This window comes from Heterocephalus glaber, unplaced genomic scaffold, assembly GCF_053883595.1.
Source record: "Heterocephalus glaber isolate CG9 unplaced genomic scaffold, H.glaber_assembly_v1.0 deba00001729, whole genome shotgun sequence".
Taxonomy (NCBI): Eukaryota; Metazoa; Chordata; class Mammalia; order Rodentia; family Bathyergidae; genus Heterocephalus; species Heterocephalus glaber.
Window position 1 is genome coordinate 13,463,752 of NW_028258440.1, and position 15,849 is coordinate 13,479,600.

The window sequence follows — 15,849 nt, forward strand, 5'->3', positions numbered from 1 at the left end:
CCCACAAGCAAATTTAAGGGTTCAGGGAGAATAGCATTTCTACTGTGTCAAGTGGGGTATGCATTCTATACCAAGTACACTACTTATATTTTGAGGGATGTGGCTTAAATAACCAGATATGATAATTTTGTATTAATGATGTTGCTGCTGCTAGTTATAGCTTATTTTGTTGAGTAAGTTCTGTATAATAGGAATGATAATTAGTTCTTGGCATGCATATTCTAATTTAATGTTAGATTACAAAACCACAAGATGTGAATCATTACCCCAATTTTACTGATAGTTAAAATTAACATGAAATAGAGCAACATTCTCAAACTGTTCTTCAATCTTTATTCTGGATCCATGTCAATGAACTTTATAGTGAACTTACTTTTTAACAACAAATACATCATGTAATCCCCTTTGTTATGTTGAAATAAGTTTACAATTAATGTAAACTATGTGCATATACAATGAATCCAATATAATACCTTCAATATAGCTTAAAGAAGAATACGAAAAGTATGTCATAATAAATATTTCAATATGTAAATAAATTGTATGCAATTACACTAGATGGAATGATGAAGTATTTCAATGCTTGCAACTATACATAGCACCACCCCAAACCTGACAGCTAAATATTCAAAACAATTAAGAAATTTTGAATTGCTAACTCAAATATCATGTAGTTTTCTAAATGATAGGCAGGTCTTTACAAAATTCTAAGCACACCAATGCACACTATTCCCTCAATTTACATCCAGGCTGCATTGTTAAAAATATATTATTTATTACAATTAATCAAACTGACTTTAACTGTATGGAGTTAGACATTCTAGCATAACATAGTTTTCCAGGTTTAATTATTTATTTAGCTCTGAAAATATGACTTAAGCGTCTAACAGAACATTCAAAATTCAAGGCACAGGATTATTTTCTATAGTTCCTGCTGATTGCATCCCTGGCTCTCACTACATGCTATTAGAGTTCATTCACAATTATTATAACTAAAAATTATCCACTAAAATATCCAAAATGATCTCTAGAATCCAATATTGTTTCTTCTGAGAAATATTTTCTGAAATGTGCTTTTGTTCTTTGTATTCTCTCCTGCAAATGAGTAATAGGCAGTATTTTAACTAAGCAAAGATTAATTCTGATCCAATCAAGAAGGATTACAATACAAATGACATTGCTGTGGTAAAAAAAAATAAGCTTTCAAAAACTTGTATCATGGTTTATATTTCAGATGTAAGCAATAAAATTTCTCATGATGTCATTACCTCAGTGCATTTTTTTTGCAGTCACACAGATTTATCCTATGTTAAAAACTAAACAAATCATTAATATAGAAAAATTACTTGCATTTTCTAGAGATGCATAAGTTATTTCTAAATGTGAACAGCAAAAGAAATACTTTAAATAACTAGTACTAACAATATTTTGATTGGATTCACATACTGGAACTAAGCAAATTGTTCTTATTCTATAATCTTCTTAATTGGAAACTGAGGAAAAAGCTCTAACATTATAGGCTTAATTTCAGACATAATTTTGTAACATCATGAAGATTTCTTGAAATAAAAGGCCTCAATAAATTAAAAACTTTTGACTTTTATTCTTCATTTTAAACGCTAGTAATGGTATGAATAGTTCTGAAAAGTGTCGTTCTGAAAAGCTGATAGAGACAAGTTCTACAAGTATTTGGCAGAAAGGATTAATTCTTATTTATTTATTTATTTTTTGCTTATAACATGTTTTATTCTGATGAAGTTACAAAAGTAGATACAAAGTACATTTTTTTAAAGTACAGTTAACTGACAAAAAATAGATAATGCCCCCTAAAGATGTAAAAATACAACCTAAATTTTTATGTAAAGGACATTTCAAAGTATTTTAGATGGTAATCAAGACTAATGGAAACTTTCAATGTAGACCAAATATAGAATATTGCTATATAGTAAATTCATAGCACACTGGTGATCCTTTTGGATTGACAGAATACTTGTTTGTCTGATAAGGAAAGAAAATCCAAGTGAATTTCAATGTAGTTTTAATAAAATTACTGTTACCACATATAATATCATTACCCAAAGCCCCTTATAGTCTGAAGTATTAAAACTGAATGCAAAAGAAGAGCAAAGAACTATTTTCCCTCTTTGCCGGAATTCTACAATAGTAGAAACCAAATCCACTCTGAGCTGATCTCAGGAGGAATCACATGCCTGTCGAAGGCGCTCAGTGCTTGGGGTACAGGCTGGCATTTTCCAAGCCAGAGTCCCCTCTGACAGGAGACTGCCTCATACAGCGGGGCAGAGGTGCCCCATCACTGTGACTGGAGCTGCTTAGAAACACATTTCTCAGATTTGCACTCTTTGGGCCTGATTTGTTTATTCATATGAAGTAAAACATCACGCTGGAGGTGTCAGGTTCCTCTTGCCTCTACATTACTAGAGAAACTGTCACTGTTATCAAAGTCATGGTGAAAACAGATTTGCATTTCTTGAGGAAGCAGCACATAAGCTAGATCTCTCCAAATCTAAGATGAATGGAATACCTTGTAAGCTGGTGGCCCTGTAAAATCACTTTATTCACAAGATGAAGAAGGAAAGAAGGGTATATTTGGCTGTAAATATAAAAACAGTAGTATGAGGAAGTTTGAATATTTAAACAAATATATGTACATCATGGTCCAAGATTTTAAAAGGCCTGAAAATTAAAGCACCACAGGATGACCTGCATAATTTAGCAAGCACTCTCCACTCTATGACTATAATCGCAAATGAGGAGCAGACGTTGGCCACTGAGAGGAGAGGCAGGCTGCCTAGCAGGAAACGTGGATGATGTGTTGGAGACCCTGGGCTGGGGCACACAAATCAAAAGTGAGAAGAGCCCAGGACACATTCAACGACTTCTTCAAGCGCTTATCAGAGGGTGGCCCTCCAGTCATGTCAGAAAGGTGCCATCCTCTTCCATTCTTGCCCCTTTCTCCAACTCTCCTCCTGCCTCGGAAGTAGACAGTGTAATGTTTAGGTACACTGTTTGTGAAGCCAGACTGGCTTGGAAACTTGTTTTTTTGTTAAAAAATGAAAAAGAAAAAAAGAGAAGGAAAAAGAAAGCTTAGAAAAAGCATATTCCAAGTTCAAAATTACAAATTTCTGATTTATGTCCGACATAATTAAGGACATTATGCTTAGCTGCCTTTACTACTGGCCTAGCATGTGACCTTCTTTGGTTCATTTAGGGGCTCAGTCGTGAAGAGGGGATTTTTATCATTGAAAATAAATGGAAACCAAGAACCCTTTTATTTGAGAATATTTGAAATATTAGAAATGATGAATGTACAATGAGGCAGTTATAGTGGAGATGCATCTAGAAACTTGTTTTGTTTGTAAATAATCAATATTAAATGGGCAAAATGCCTGATACTTGGACCTCTGGGTAAGTTTAAAACATAGGCTGTTGAATGTTCCATAGAGGGATTTTCTCTCTCTCTTTTTTTGGTCCCGGGGATCAAACTCAGGTCCTTAAGCTCTCAAGGCGGGAGGTGGAACCACTAAGCCAAATCCCCAGCCCCTGTTATCTCACTTTTAGGGCCCAGGATTTAGCTCAGTGATTCTGCTGCCAGCCTTGCAAGTGCAAGGTCCCGAGTTCAATCCCCAGGACCAAAAAATAAAAAGAAAAAAGAGCATCCCACTTTTAAATTCCTCAAACAATGATACATGGTTTCAGCCTAAATAAGAATCAATTATTTCCTTTAAAATCTGTGTATCTTTAAGAATTCATTGAAATTTAGTTATTAAAAGTGGAGTTTCTAAGCAATTCTTTTCTTTATGATCTAGTGGAATAAAAATAAGTAACACAAAACTTTATCAAATGTAACCTTTATCAAAGCCATGAGGAGGTTGGTGAGTGCTTTGTAAAAATCACAGCTCTGATACTGACCGCTGATGAAGTAAAGCTTTGCCGGTCTGGCAAGTCTTCCAGGGTACTTGTTAGCTCTCAGTGCATTTAAATAGTCGAGGTACATTCAAATCCAAGGAACCCAATGAAAAAGGCATTTTCCTCAATAAAAGGGAAGATGATGATATCTTAATAAAAAGAAAAATTTCAGGTTTTGACACAAAAATAATTAGAACAGGATAAAACCTCTATGGAAGTTCAATCCTTTATTAACAGAATGAAATGAGATTTTTCTCTATTTTTACTTATTTTATGTCTCATTTTGTCACACTACTCTTACAAACTAAGTGTCAAGTCATGACAAAAACCCAGGCATGGTGGCGCACACCTATAACTCCAAGTACTCTGGAGGCTGAGGCAGGAAGATCACAAGTTCAAGGCCAGACTGGGAAACCTAGATCTTGATTCAAAAGGCCGGGGGATGCAGGTCTGTGATAGCACTTGCCTCACACGCAGAGGGCCCAGGGTTCCACTCCCAGTACCAAAAAACAAAAAACTCAGAGGTAATTTTTTTTAGGAAACAGAAGAAACAAGTACTCTGAATGCTTTCTTTTACTCTTACCCAAACTGCAAGGCCTCTGAAAAAACAATTTGAATGAAAATAGTGGTTTTTATACCCAAGTTTGTCATGTATTTTTAGTTTGCCTTTTTTCAGCCAAAAGCTACATATTAATTTTAAAAAAGCATTTTAAAATAAAAACCTACAAGACCATCCTCAGAAGCCTAAAAATGTTATTTCTGATATATGAAAAAAAATCACTTTAAAAATAACTTTGGTTACTCCCATTCCACATATGCCACTATTTAAATTGCAATCACGAATTCCGAAAAATATATACTCTTATCTATAAAAACACAAGCATACAAACCTGAAACTAAAAGGTTATCCAAAGTGACAAAGAAGTTCTATTTTTTTAATTAAATTCTTTTATTGGTACATTATAGGTATACAACACAATTACATTTCTCATTGGGAATTGTATCTTTTCATAATGCATCTTGGTTCTTATTTTTTCCCCACTCCTAGCCCTCCCTTCACGCCCTCCACTCTTTCCTATTTAAAAAGACTTTATTTCCATTTTTTCCATTTCGCATCATTTTTCCTTTCCCTTCTTTCCTTTCCCCTGCCCATCCCACTACTCCTACCCCTTTGGACCTTTTCTTCCTATTTTACATTTTCGATTATTCATTTTAATCATTGGTACATTTTAGGTATACAATATAATGACATTCATCATTGGAAATTTGCACCTTTACATAGTCTCTCTTGGTTCTTATTTTTCATCCTTGCCCAGCCCTCCCTTCAACCCCTCCAGTCCTCCCTATTTACAAAGATTTTTTTCCTGTTTTTCCATTTTCTCATATTAATCCCATTCCCTTCTATCCTTTCCCCTAGCCCTCCCACTTCCTTCCCCTTTGCCCCTTTTCTTCCTATTTCACATTACCTATTATACATTTTAGTCCTTATTTACACTTTCAGTTTCTCACACCAGAGAAACTATTCGGTATTTATTCATGTGTGTCCTATTTATTTCACTTAAGAGTATCGCCTCAATGTGCATCCACTTCACTATAAATGTCTCTAATTTCTCATTTTTTATGGCTGAGTAGTACTCCATTTTATAAAAAAAACACATTTTTCTTCATCCAGTCTCCAGTTGCTGGGCATTTGGGCTGTTTCCAAGTTTTAGCTATTGAAAACTGTGATGCTATGAACATGGGCACACGTATATCATTGTGGTATGATTTTTTTCATTGCTTGGGGAAGGTCCCTAGCAGTGGAATAGCGGGGTCAAATGGGACTTCCAGACCTAGTTCTTTGAGGTATCTCCATACTGATTTCCACAGTGGTTGCACCAGCCTACACTCCCACCAGCAGTGGAGCAGGGTTCCTCTTTCCACACAGCCCCACCAGCATTTGTTATTGGTGGATCTCATGATAGCAGCCATTCTTTCTGGAGTGAAGTGGAATCTCAGCATTGTTTTCATTTGGATCTCTCGAATGACCAGTGATGTTAAACATTTTTTCATGTATTTATTTGCTATTTCTATTTCTTGGTCTGAGAAATGTCTGTTCATTTCAGATGCCCATTTGAGGATTGGGTTTTTAAATTTGGATTGTCTGATCTTTTTAAGTTCTTTATAGATTTGAGATAGTAGACCTTTGTCTGAGGAAGAGCAGGTGAAGATTTTTTCCCACATTGTGGGTTGTGTCTTCACACTGCTGGTGCTTTCTGTTGCTGTGCAGAAGCCTTTTAATAAAAAGAGATCCCACTTGTTGATTGTTTGTGCTAGTTCATGGGCAACTGAGGTTTTGTACATAAAATCTTTTCCTACACCGATGTCTTCAAGGGTTCTACCTAATCTCTGTTCCAACTGGTTCATAGTTTCTATTTTAATATTTAGATCTTTAATCCATTTTGATTTTAGTTTAGTGCATGGTGAGAGATACAGGTCTAGTTTTAATCTCTGGCAAGTTGAAGCCCAAGTTCTTCAGCACCATGTATTAAAGAGGCTATCTTTCCTCCAGTGAGGATATTTGGCCCCTTTATCTAAGATGAGATGGTTGAGTGTGTCTGGCATTGTTTCTGAATTTTCTAATCTGTTCCACTGATCCTCAAGTCTGTTTCTTTGCCAGTACCATGCTGTTTTTATCACAATAGCTTTGTAGTAGAGTTGCAGGTTGGGGATTGTGAAACCCCCTGCCATGTCTCTGTTACCTAGAATTGCTTTTGCTATTCTGCATCTCTTCTTGTTCCAAATGAATTTTTGGATGGTTTTCTCAAGGTCTACGAAGTATGCTGCTGGGATCTCAATTGGAATTGCATTAAATCTATATAGAAGTTTTGGAACTATGACCATTTTCACTATATTAATCCTTCCTACCCAGGAGCAAGGGATGTCTGTCTATTTTCTGATATCATCTTCAATCTCTCTTTTCAGAGTACCATAGTTTTCAGAGAAGAGGTCTTTGATTTCTTTTGTTAGGTTGATTCCTAGGTATTTCAGTTTTTTGGATGCTATTGTGAAAGGAATTATTTGCCCTATTTCTCTCTCAGTGAGTCTGTCATTCATGTAGAGGAAAGCTATTGATTTTTGTATGTTGACCTTGTAACCAGCTACTTGACTGAATTTGGTTAAGTCTAGAACACTTTTGGTGGAGTTCTTGGGGTCTTCTATATACAGTATCACGTCATCTGCAAATAATGACAATTTGACTTCTTCATTTCCTCTCTTTATTCCTTTTATTTATTTCTCTTGTCTAATTGCCGTGGCTAATGTTTCCAGAACTATATTGAACAAGAGTGGTGATAGTGGACATCCTTGTCTTGTTCCTGATTTTAGTGTGAAGGATTTCAGTTTGTGACCATTTAGTATGATATTGGCTGTTGGTTTTTCATAGACGGCTTCTATCAGTTTGAGGTAGAGACCATCTATTCCAATTTTTTGTGGGGTTTTTATCATAAATGCATGTTGGATTTTGTCAAATGCTTTTTCTGCATCTATGGAGATAATCATATGGTTTTTGTCCTTGGCTCTATTGATATAGTGTATTCCATTGATTGATCTGCATATATTGAACCATCCCTGCATCCCTGGGATGAATCCCACTTGATCAGGGTGTATGATCTTCTTGATGATCTTCTGCATTCTGTTGGCCATTATCCTATTAAGGATTTTTGCATCTATGTTCATTAGTGAGATTGGCCTATAGTTCTCTTTTTCAGTTGGGTCTTTCTCTGCTTTGGGGATCAAGGTGATGCTTGCTTCCAGGAATGAATTTGGGAGTATTGCTTCCCTTTCAATTTCATTGAAGAATTTAAACAGTAGTGGCAGCAGTTCCTCTCTAAATGTTTTGTAGAATTCAGCAGTGAAGCCATCAGGGCCCAGGCTTTTCTTAGTTGATAAGTTTTTCATTACATTTTCAATTTCATTGGTTGATATTGGGTTGTTCAAAATTTTTAGGTCTTCTTCGTTCAACTTTGGTAATTCATATGTATCTAGGAATCTGTCCATTTCTTCTGTGTTGTCCATCTTATTGGCATATAGGTTCTGGAAGTAGGTATTGATGATCCTCTGGATTTCTGCTGGGTCTGTTGTAATTTCACCCTTTTCATTCCTAATTGCATGGATTTGGGCCTTTTCTTTCCTTTTACTGACAAGGTTGGCTAAAGGTTTGTCAATTTTGTTGATTCTTTCGAAGAACCAACTCTTGGCTTCTTTGATTTTTTGTATCATTCTCTTAGTCTCCATTGCATTGATTTCTCCTCTGATCTTTATAATTTCCTCCCTTGTATGAGCTTTGGGGTTGTCCTGTTCTTCTTTTTCTAGAAGCTTGAGGTTCAGCATCAGGTTGTTTAATTGGGCTCATTCTGTTTTCCTAATATGCATATTCACTGCTAGAAATTTCCCTCGTAAGACTGCTTTCATTGTGTCCCATAGATTCTGATATGTTGTATTGTCATTGTCATTTAATTGAAGGAACTGTCTGATTTCTCCTTTAATTTCCTCTGTGCCCCATTGGTTATTCAGAAGTGTGTTGTTCAATTTCCACGTGTTTATGAAATTTTTTGTTTCTTTTGCTATGGATCTCCAATTTCATCTCACTATGGTCTGATAATATACAGGGGATAACTTCAGTTCCTTTGCACTTACTTAAACATGTTCTATGTGTGAGTATGTGGTTTATTTTGGAGAATGACCCATGTGCAGATGAGAAGAATGCGTATTCTGATATTGTGGGGTGGAAGACTCTGTAAACATCTGTTAAGTGCATTTGTTCAAGAGATCGATTGAGTTCTAGTATTTCATTACTTATTTTTTGTGTAGTTGATCTATCTATTTGTGACAGTGGGGTGTTGAGGTCCCCCACTACAATTGTATTAGTGCATATATGACTTTTCATGTCAGTATTTGTTTTGTATAGTTGGGCGCACTAGGGTTTGGTGCATAGATATTAATAATTGTCATCTCTTCCTCTTGGATTGTTCCCTTTACAAGGATGTAGTGTCCTTCTTCATCTCTCTTAATCAGTGTTGGTTTGAAATCTACTTGATCTGCAAAGAGGATAGCTACTCTTGCTTTTTGGGGGGTCCCTGTTGCATGGAGTATTGTTTTCCATATTTTAACTTTCAGTCTATGAGAGTCCTTTTGAATTAAGTGTGTTTCTTGTATGCAGCATATGGTTGGATTTTGCTTCTTGACCCATTCTGCCAGTCTATTTCTTTTGATTGGTGAATTGAGACCATTAACATTGATGGGTATAATTGAAACGTATTGACTTGTCATTGCCATGACTTTTTCTTTTTGTTGGGTTCTCCCCCTTTACATTTAGTTTCTTGTCATGCCAGATGGGTTCATTCTGCTTTGCTTCCTGGGGTTGTGATCCTCAATGTCTGTTCCTTGGATATTGTGTAAAATTCTTTGGAGTGCTGGTTTGGTATTCACAAAGTTTCTAATGTGCTCTTTGTCATGAAAGTATCTTATTTCTCCATCAATTTTGAAAGATAGTTTTGCAGGGTACATCAAGCTGGGTTGGAGGCTGTTTTCTTTTAGGGCTTGGAATATGTCACTCCAAGCTCTTCTTGCCTTGATGGTTTGTGTTGAGAAGCCTGCTGTGAATCTGATGGGCTTTCCTTTGTATGTGATTTGTTTCTTTTCTCTGACTGCTTGGAGAAATTTGTTCTTCTGTTGTGTTTCTGGAATCTTAACAATTATATGCCTATGTGTAGATTTTTTTTGATCAAGGCTATTTGGAGTCCTATATGACTCACTTATCTGTATGTCAAGCTCTTTTTCCCTGCTTGGGAAGTTTTCTGCCATTATTTCTGTGAAGAGATTTTTTATGTTATCTGCACTCTCTCCTGTTTCTTCATTGAGCCCAATCAGTCTTATGTTATTCTTCTTTCCATCACCTAACAGCTGCTGGATTGATTTCTCATGTTCCCTTATAATTTTGAAGCAATTTTTCTTTTCCTGGTCACTAATTGCAATCTTTTCTTCTATATCTGAAATTCTTTCCTCACATTGGCTCATTCTGCTGTGTAGACTTTCAGTGGAGTTTTTCATGTTCTGGAAATCTATTTGCATCTGTTTTATGGATTCCATTGGTTTCTTATGTTGGGATTCCATCATGTTCCTGAGCTCCTCTCTAGATTCTTTAATCATGTCTTGCCCTAGGGGCACAATTTCTCCTGTTATCTGAGAAATTATTTCTGATTTCATTTTTCCCACATCCTCTTTTGTTGCCAGTTCAGTGAGTCCAGGTGTTTGAGTATCAGAGTGTTCCATTTCATTTCCCTTTGAGGTTGCTGTAGGTGATCTGGAAGTCTGGATTTGAGACTTATTTAAGTGTTTTCTCATTTCAACTGGAGCGGGGGGCTGTTAGTGCCTGCCCGGATTACCTCCTCTGAGCTGGGAGAGGTGGGACAGGGGCTGGGAGCAGCGGTAGGGATGGTGACCCAAAAGCCCTTTCTTGTGGGCTGGGAGCATTGGGAGGGATGGTGGCCGGGAAGCCCCTTCCTCTGGACCAGGAGCAGTGGGATGGCAGCTCAGAAGCCCCTTCCTCTGGGCCAGGAGCAGTGTGACTGAAGGTGGCCCAAAAGCCCTTTCCTCTGGGATGGGAGCAGCGGGAGGGATGGTGACTGGGAAGCCCCTTCCTCTGGACCAGGAGCAGTGGGACCATGGCTCAGAAACCCCTACCTCTGGTCCGGGAACAGTGGGACTCTGTACCTTGGTCTGGTGGTCTGGTGTCCTCTGCGTCATTGTAATGTCGAACCAGGTGGCTGCCTGTCTGCAGAGGGGTGATTCGGCGTGTTCCGCGCGACTGGGGACCTTGGTCGGGCGTCTCTAATTTTTTTTTTTTGAAACAGTGTCTGACTATGTAGCTCAGGCTGGGCTCAAACTCATAGCAATTCTCCTGCCTCAGCTTCCCATGTGCTGGGCTTACAGGCGTGCACCACCACACCCAGCCTAGAAATTCTAAATCTTTAAGAAATTTAAAAATATCTTTTCTATTAATAAAATAAAAGAATAAAATCTATCTGTATTAGGAAATTTGTTCTGGAAATGTACTAATAAATCAATGAAATAAAAACTCTTAATATCCGTTATGCTGTCACCTGAGACAGATGCAATAATTATCGTGAATAAAAAAATTAGTGAACCAATAAACTACAGGTTAGTCATCATATGTTACAACCAAGTACAACTGACAATAACAGGAGTGCTCACACAGCACCTCTGATTTGGCTGTGTCCTTACTACCGTTTCTGAAGCTACTAAACAACCTACCTTTGGAACAATTTAATCTGCTGACACAGACAGGGTGTGTCCTTTTATCTTTTATCCTGTCTTCTTACAGTCTGTGTCACTAGTCTAAAACAAATAGCAATGAGATAGCTGTGGCAGTAGATGAAGCAAGAGGATAAGCGTGTTCTAGAAGAAACACTGTCTTTCCATCCAAGCTTCTCAATTCCTGAAGAGGTGCCAGCACACGCCTATTGATCAGATTAAACTCCTGAACAAAGAAAATAAAGTGCTTAAAGGAGGTGTTGAGGTGGGCCTCCTCCTGCAGCTGCATCACAGAATCAAAGTGCTGGTGATAAATGTGAGCATATACCCTGGAGAGGCGTTTTAGAATTGTCTTTTCCACAGACATGAAGTTTTTGGGAAATTGGACACCAATCTTAGAAGGAAAAAGGGTTTCATCATCAAGCTGAAATTGAACCTAGGTCATCAAATAGTCGATGTATTTTGGTGCAGAACATTTGATTGGCTTTTTAATATTAGTACCATCTGCCCAGTGATGCTCATACCTGGTGCCTGCAGACATGACTAGACAGCTTGCTTCAGTGCAGAATTCTGTAATAGTTCCATACAACATGTTGATTTGATTGAAGAAATCCAGTGTTAACAGCATTCTATTCATTGAGGTCCTCTCCTTCTGGCAACATAACTGCTTGTCTCAGATTTCCACTTCCTAGAGTTGCTTCTGCATGTTTTAAGAGTTCATACTGATGAGACCCTTCACGGATATTCTTCTTGGGCTTGAATGTTTTAGAAGAGCGGCTGCTGAAGAGGAAGCTCATCTTTGGTCCTCGGAGGGGAGGGGGAGGGGCCGCTGGTCCCTGCCCCTGTCATGATTCGCAACCCAGTCAGCAGATGGTCCCCCAGCTCGCAGACAGAGGGAGCCTGGCTCCCAGCCGGGTTAGAGCAGCTGCTAGCCCGTGCCAACTGCAGCAGTCACTTCTCCCGCTTCCCCCACCCCGCAGACCTCTATTTATTTATTTTTGAGACAAGGTCTTGCTATGTAGTTCAGGCTGTTTCATCTAGCCCACCTACTTGATCTTTGTTTTTGTTTTTAGTCTAGAAACTGCTTGGCTACCATGATCATCCAAGTGCTGACTTTGTTCTCTAGATTTTTGAAGTTTGAAGCATCATCCTTCCTCCAGGATGATGCCGATCACCTGGCAGAATGAAAATATCATTAAAAGAAGCATGTAATTAATAAAAGAAAGGGAGTTTTACTTTAGTAAAAGAAAAATCATTTTCTTCTAGATCGAATGATTAACATTAGGGTACTCCAGCGATGATATCCAGTACATAGGTGGAGATGCAAAACTAGTGCTTGTGAAAAGTATAAAAACTAAAAGCCAAAAACACAGAGATAATATTTGACAAAATAATCATTAGAAGCATGTGGGAAAATGGAATAGTGTGACAAGAATAGTTTTGTGATGGTTGGACACATCATAAATTTTAAGAAATTATAAAATTTCTGGAAAGTTTTAAGAGCAGTCAAATTAACATAAAATAATAGTTAAATCATCTGTGAAAAACTGATAGACAAATTTGAGTTCTTAGGCAAGAAACAGAGTAATAATTCAATTCAATTCAATTGAATATTATAAGAAAGATGTGTGTAAATTATTGGATGTGATTTGTGTTGGAAGAAACTTAAAAGGTACATGTGGGCTAAAACTAAAATTGTTCAGACAAGAGTAATTCATCTCAAACATCACTATGATAAAATATGGAACACAAAGAAGGAAGGAGACTAGGGAAATGATTTCTTGGAAGGCTTCAAAAAGGTGAAAATACTGATGTTGGCTGGGGAGTTGGAATTAGGTTCACTTAACCATTATGGTTTTCTATCTCCAACGTTCTAGCATTATTTTCCCTTCCCTCTGTCTAATTTCCTCACACAATTTTTTGCTAATACAGTTACATCAACACAGAGATAAAGAAATATACATGTCTTCGTATAACATTTTTATCTAGTATACATACTTTACTACTATAGGATTATGGTACAGAATTCCTAAGCTCTCTGCTTTACTAGAATATATGTAAAACTAAAAGATGGATTTGCAGGAAAATAATGCCTTTAGTCTTCATGTACCAGCTATTTAAATATTCAGTTAAGGAAGAGTAACTTTTATAAATTGATGTGTTTGAATGTATTAAAATTTACTTTTTAAAATTGTGCTAAAGATCAAACTCACTGGTACTCTACTCCCCCACCCTGGTCTTTTTTAATTTAAAAAAATATTTTGAAGCATGATCTCTCTACATTGCCCAAGCAGGCCTCAAACTTTCTATCCCCTTGCCTGAATTTCCCGACTTGCTAGTATTACAGGCATGCACCATCACACAGAGCTAAAAGTATACTTTGTGAATTGTCAAAAGTGTTTCCAAGATGGTTTCTTGTTATGTGATCTTTTTGTCCTAATAAATTCAAATACATTTCATGTATACTCTGAACTGAACATTCAATTTAGAAAGATAGATTATGACACATGTATAAATATCAGTAGAATAGAAATGTGTTTTAAGTATCTAGCATGAATGGAATGAACAAATGGAATGAACAAAGCATTTGCGTACAAAGTAGCTATATTTTACCTAAAACATAAGGCTGTGGACACTGGCCTAATTGCACTTGGCCAGTTCATAACTTTTAAGTCATCTGTCATTGCCTCTAAGCAACACCAGCCCTGCTTTCATCTTCTGAGATTTAAAGACAGGTAATATCGAAAATATCTACCTTTATTTTCAAATATGCAACAGGATTTTACTATTTTACATTTTTCTCTACAATAAAAAGGTAAGATCACTTTCTTGGTGACCTTGTTTATTTTCTTATACTAATTTCCAGGAATTAAAATGCATTAGTAAACTGTTCTTGAGTTTACTAAAATATGTTATTACCTGAAAGAGATAATTAAATTCTAGACAAACAATGATCCTTATTCAAAAGTTAACTTCAAGTATGAAATATAGTTCTTCTGTAAAATGTCTTTAAATTGTCTCCGGGTAATGTGTTGGCAATGCATTAGAAAAAACTTTCTCAGATTTTTCTTTTTCGTGAACCACTGCATATTCAATTTGAATGAAAAAGTCAACTTTCTTCACACAATGAGCATTGACATATGCATATCCTAAAATGCAAATTATAATATATTGAAGATACTGTTTTCCATCAGAGAGAAGATCTCTTCTGAAAATACCCAACTAAGAACCATTAGGACAGGTCTTGTATGCTTATAACCAAAAATACAATGAATCCCAGAATATTTCACAATGTATAGTAAGTGAGAAATAGAATGAATTTACAGACTAATCCAGACTATCTTGATGAAGAACAAACTCTACTGAGATGGCCAATTACTAAAGGTAGATTTGCCTACAACCTGCAAAGGAATTACTGAGATTTATAAAACGTGACACTTTTACGAATGGGAACATTTGGGAATATATCTTGGCCAAAAAAAGGTATGACTAGGTCCTACTGAATTCATTAATTTCAGTCAAGCCAGTGACATTGGATCTACTTTAAATGACTTTTGAGTTTACTCCCACCAAACACTAGGGCCAAATTCAATGTGACTGACATTATTTAAACCCAGCCAAAGACATGAAGTCTTAGTAGGCAAATATCGGAAGTACTGTTAGATAGAGACTACATTTTTCCAATAAATTCTAAAAATGATGCAAAAATAATCTGCACTTAGATGATAGTAGTAGCATTCATGTTCTGGTCCACAAAAACAGGGAGATATAGTTGAAAAATTTCATTCCTGATTTATCTAGCTTGTCACAAATAGATGATAACATACTATACACTTCTCTGACTATTCTGTTTGACAGTAATGGGATGACTCATTAGTTGCTCTTATATATCTTAAGATTTTCCACCAAGTCAGGATTGCATAACTTACATAAATATAAAGTCCATGTCATAATGTGCACAATATTTGGGTAGTAAAACAAAAATTATAGTGTATTATTTCTGTTTTAACATATAGAAAAATCTCTACGGATGAAAATTTAAGTGGAAAAAACCGAGAACTTTCACATGAAAATGCTGGTGTGCAAGATTTACAGAGGAAGAAGAGAGGAAAACAAATAGCTCTATCTTGTCCAAATAAAGTGAAATTCTCTTTATTTCTCCTTAATTTCTTTTATTGGTACATTTTAGGTATACAATACATTTACATTTATCATTGGGTGCTTGTAGCTGTACATGATGTATCTTGGTTCTTATTTTGTTCCCATTACCTGTGTGCCCTTCACCCCCTCCACCCTTCCCTATTTACATAGACTTCGTTTTCATTTTTTCTCATAATTTTTCCTTTCCCTTCTTTCCTTTCACCTCCCCCTCCCTTTCTCAAATCCCTTTGGACCTTTTCTTCCTATATCAAATTATCAGTTATTCATTTTAATCATTTTAATCCTTATTTACACTTTAAGTTTCTCACACCAGAAAAACTATTCGGTATTTACATGTGTGTGTGTCCTATTTATTTCCCTTAAGAGTATGGCCTCAATATGCATCCATTTGGCTATAAATGTCTCTAGTTTCTCATTCTTTTTTTAAATTTTATTTTATTGGTACAT

The 15,849-nt window shown here is 36.5% G+C and overlaps 1 pseudogene; it reads right to left on the bottom strand.

The window, feature by feature from the left end:
• Positions 1-11,285: 11,285 nt before the first annotated feature.
• Positions 11,286-12,060, bottom strand: LOC101720026 (MOB kinase activator 1A pseudogene; annotated as a pseudogene).
• Between the last annotated feature and the right edge of the window lie 3,789 nt (positions 12,061-15,849).